The sequence below is a fragment of the Pieris brassicae genome, unplaced genomic scaffold, assembly GCF_905147105.1.
Source record: "Pieris brassicae unplaced genomic scaffold, ilPieBrab1.1, whole genome shotgun sequence".
NCBI lineage: Eukaryota > Metazoa > Arthropoda > Insecta > Lepidoptera > Pieridae > Pieris > Pieris brassicae.
This window is the reverse complement of record NW_025576241.1, coordinates 20001-25000: the sequence shown is the minus strand read 5'-3', so window position 1 is coordinate 25000 and position 5000 is coordinate 20001. Positions and strand designations below refer to the sequence as shown.

At 44.5% G+C, this 5000-nt stretch overlaps 2 non-coding genes across 2 annotated transcripts; both read right to left on the bottom strand.

Moving 5' to 3' along the window:
• Nucleotides 1-20: 20 nt before the first annotated feature.
• On the bottom strand, nt 21-177 carry LOC123719883. Its single transcript, XR_006755979.1, has one exon. It is a non-coding gene; the product is annotated as a 5.8S ribosomal RNA (ribosomal RNA).
• Nucleotides 178-529: 352 nt separating this feature from the next.
• On the bottom strand, nt 530-2435 carry LOC123719876. The gene has a single exon (XR_006755975.1). It is a non-coding gene; the product is annotated as a small subunit ribosomal RNA (ribosomal RNA).
• Nucleotides 2436-5000: the final 2565 nt, after the last annotated feature.

Below are 5000 nucleotides of genomic sequence, written 5' to 3'. Positions count from 1 at the left end.
GCTTTTTGTTTTTATGCAGCCGGCCCTCAGACAGGAGTGGTCCTGGATATTTCTCCACGGACCGCAATGTGCGTTCGAAATGTCGATGTTCAAATGTGTCCTGCAGTTCACACTATGACGCGCAGTTAACTGCGTTCTTCATCGACCCGCGAGCCAAGTGATCCACCGTTCAGGGTAATCGTTTTGTTTTTGTGTGTGTTTTTGTATGAGAAAATATAAAAGGTGCGAAAAAATTAAACAAAAAAATTTGAAAATAATACTTATCATTAACGTGTACGACAAATGAAAAGAAAGAAAATCTCTTTTATTTGCGTGGTTGTACACAAAAATTATAAAATATTATTTCAAAGTATCAATAGGCGATAGCGAACGCTAATCAAAGCGTGTCGCAACGCACACGTCGCGAATCGACGAGAGAGAGTCAACCGTCTCGGATTCGATTTTGATTCGTATCATTCACGTGTTTTTGTATTTTTTTCTTTTTTTGCGAGTCTTTGACAACAACAAAACAAAAAGAAAAAACCAACGTTAATGATCCTTCCGCAGGTTCCCCTACGGAAACCTTGTTACGACTTTTACTTCCTCTAAATGATCAAGTTTGGTCAACTTCCCAGCAACGCCGACGGCCGTGAGGCCACCGCGTGTCGGTCCGAAGACCTCACTAAATCATTCAATCGGTAGTAGCGACGGGCGGTGTGTACAAAGGGCAGGGACGTAATCAACGCGAGCTTATGACTCGCGCTTACTAGGAATTCCTCGTTTATGGGGGATAATTGCAAACCCCAATCCCCAGCACGAAGGAGTTTCAACGGGTTGCCCGGGCCTCTAGGCCAGGGAGAACATGTTGATTCCTTCAGTGTAGCGCGCGTGCGGCCCAGGACATCTAAGGGCATCACAGACCTGTTATTGCTCAATCTCGTGCGGCTCGAAGCCGCCGGTCCCTCTAAGAAGAATTTTAATACGTCGCCAGTGAGTTGCGCTCCCCGAGAGTCGCGCACACCTTGAATGACGACGCCTATTTAGCAGGCTAGAGTCTCGTTCGTTACCGGAATTAACCAGACAAATCGCTCCACCAACTAAGAACGGCCATGCACCACCACCCACCGAATCAAGAAAGAGCTGTTAATCTGTCAATCCTTCCGGTGTCCGGGCCTGGTGAGATTTCCCGTGTTGAGTCAAATTAAGCCGCAGGCTCCACTCCTGGTGGTGCCCTTCCGTCAATTCCTTTAAGTTTCAGCTTTGCAACCATACTCCCCCCGGAGTCCAAAATCTTTGGTTTCCCGGAAGCTGCCCGCCGAGCCATTGTAGTAACGTCGGCGGATCGCTAGATGACATATTTACGGTTAGAACTAGGGCGGTATCTAATCGCCTTCGAACCTCTAACTTTCGTTCTTGATTGATGAAAACACCTTTGGCAAATGCTTTCGCTGATGTTCGTCTTGCGACGATCCAAGAATTTCACCTCTAACGTCGCAATACGAATGCCCCCAGTTATCCCTATTAATCATTACCTCGGAGTTCTGAAAACCAACAAAATAGAACCGAGATCATATTCTATTATTCCATGCACGAAATATTCAAGCGGCATTTTGAGCCCGCTTTGAGCACTCTAATTTGTTCAAAGTAAAATTGTCGGCCCACCTCGACACTCACCGAAGAGCACCGCGATAGGATTTTGATATTGAACCGGCGTTTTACCGCCGGCTCACCGACGATATGCTCCGCAGACGTGTCAGTATCACCGCGGATGCGGTGCACCGACAGCGCGGCGCACAAATGCAACTACGAGCTTTTTAACCGCAACAATTTTAGTATACGCTATTGGAGCTGGAATTACCGCGGCTGCTGGCACCAGACTTGCCCTCCAATTGTTCCTCGTTAAAATATTTAAAGTGTACTCATTCCGATTACGAGGCCTCGTAAGAGTCCCGTATCGTTATTTTTCGTCACTACCTCCCCGTGCCGGGAGTGGGTAATTTGCGCGCCTGCTGCCTTCCTTGGATGTGGTAGCCGTTTCTCAGGCTCCCTCTCCGGAATCGAACCCTGATTCCCCGTTACCCGTGACAACCATGGTAGTCGCAGAAACTACCATCGAAAGTTGATAAGGCAGACATTTGAAAGATGCGTCGCCGGTACTGGACCGTGCGATCGGCAAAAGTTATCCAGATTCATCAAAATTAACGACTTCGGACGCATGGCCCTCCGCCGATTGGTTTTGATCTAATAAAAGCACTCATCCCATCACTGGTCAGAGTTCTGATTGCATGTATTAGCTCTAGAATTACCACAGTTATCCAAGTAACTGAGTAAGATCTAAGGAACCAAAACTGATATATTGAGCCATTCGCGGTATCGCCTTAATACGGCTTGCACTGAGACATGCATGGCTTAATCTTTGAGACAAGCATATAACTACTGGCAGGATCAACCAGGGAGCTGCTTACGCAAACGACACGCCTACACCGCGGTCACGCGGCTTCGGCGAGCCGCTGGCTCGGCGGCGTCGAGGGGCGCGCGCTTGCGCGCGCGCCTTCTCGACACGCGTGAACGTAACGCGTCGAATTTGCACGCGACGCGACGTTCGCGCTTCATATCGATAGACTAACTTTGACCGGTCTACGAGCGGCCGTCCCGTCACGATCTCGCAACGAGGTGATGTACAACGATGCTCGACCACTGTGAGGGACATAAAACTGCAACGAACACGACCCCGCGGGCGGGAATCGATGTTGTGACAATTTGAAAATTGAACATTCATCTAAACGCAACTTCTCAATTTTTATTCAATACGTTATTGTAAACATATTAAAACTCGGCTGGCAATTACATGCGCACACACACGCATGATTCGCACTAGATACGATCAACGCCCGGAGCTTGAGGGATAAATTCCAACACGACGCTGCGCACACCGTTTCGACGATGGGCGCGTGTGCGTCCTCTTTTATACATTCTTTCCATATACGGTCGCCGTGGCGACCGCGCACGTGTCGAACACGCTAGGCGCCCTGCGTTGAGGTGTGCCTAGAAGCGTATTCTTTTAACATCACAGATAACACCGGGGGAGACGGTCCCAAATCTTGGTCGATTGGTAACATCACCATACGGTCTGCGAACGCGGTGCTATAATATAATTTTATATTATATTATATAAAATATGAGGAGGAGTAGTATGTATATTCTTTGTTATTTTGTGTTGACACAAGAGAGATATATAAAATGTACTATACACCACACACACAGAGAGAGAGAGAGCTGGGAAAGATCTCGGCGGTCTCGCATTCGAAATACGAATTTGATATAATTTCCTCCGAAAATCCATACCCATATCTATATCATCCATGCGCGAATATATGTATATAATATTCTCACACTTCGCACAAACACAAAAACAAAAACAAGAACACATTCTCTCTCGTCCGTCGTTCGTGTCTATTATATAGACGAACGACGCGCGGCAACGAGAACGAGTCGACGCTGTGCGCACGACTGTTTCGCTCCACATCTATACCGAGAGCAATAGTCCGCGTCGGCATTGGAGCGGACGTCGAATGTTTCTCGTAGAGCGAGCGAGAGAGAGACGATTTTTCATTTTATTATGTATGTGTATTGGCGTGCAGTAGTAGCACGTAGTAGTACTAGTAGTAGTAGTAAAAAAATATTATTATTTATTTTATTGACTGATATGATTTTGTTTGTTTTCTTTTTTTTGCATAGACATTTGTATTGATAGATATGTTTCTCGTTGAAGCTCGCAGCACACGCTCAGAGAAATGGCAATGTGGGTTTATTTGAAGAAAAAAAAAACAATTAATTTATTAATAATATGTATGTATGTATGTATGTATGTATGTATGTATAATAATGAATTATAATAATTATTCCGATGCAACGTCAGAGGAAAATGTTTCTCGTACAGGTGCGGCGCGCGACGGCCGGCCGCTCGACAGTTTCGCGCCGAATGTTTCTCGTTGAAGCTCGCAGCACACGCTCAGAGAAATGGCAATGTGGGTTTATTTGAAGAAAAGAAAAAACAAAAAAAACAATTATATTTATTAATAATATGTATGTATGTATGTATGTATGTATGTATGTATGTATAATAATGAATTATAATAATTATTCCGATGCAACGTCAGAGGAAAATGTTTCTCGTACAGGTGCGGCGCGCGACGGCCGGCCGCTCGACAGTTTCGCGCCGAATGTTTCTCGTTGAAGCTCGCAGCACACGCTCAGAGAAATGGCAATGTGGGTTTATTTGAAGAAAAAAAAAAAAAAAAAAAAAACAATTAATTTATTAATAATATGTATGTATGTATGTATGTATGTATGTATAATAATGAATTATAATAATTATTCCGATGCAACGTCAGAGGAAAATGTTTCTCGTACAGGTGCGGCGCGCGACGGCCGGCCGCTCGACAGTTTCGCGCCGAATGTTTCTCGTTGAAGCTCGCAGCACACGCTCAGAGAAATGGCAATGTGGGTTTATTTGAAGAAAAGAAAAAACAAAAAAAACAATTATATTTATTAATAATATGTATGTATGTATGTATGTATAATAATGAATTATAATAATTATTCCGATGCAACGTCAGAGGAAAATGTTTCTCGTACAGGTGCGGCGCGCGACGGCCGGCCGCTCGACAGTTTCGCGCCGAATGTTTCTCGTTGAAGCTCGCAGCACACGCTCAGAGAAATGGCAATGTGGGTTTATTTGAAGAAAAAAAAAACAATTAATTTATTAATAATATGTATGTATGTATGTATGTATGTATGTATGTATAATAATGAATTATAATAATTATTCCGATGCAACGTCAGAGGAAAATGTTTCTCGTACAGGTGCGGCGCGCGACGGCCGGCCGCTCGACAGTTTCGCGCCGAATGTTTCTCGTTGAAGCTCGCAGCACACGCTCAGAGAAATGGCAATGTGGGTTTATTTGAAGAAAAGAAAAAACAAAAAAAACAATTATATTTATTAATAATATGTATGTATG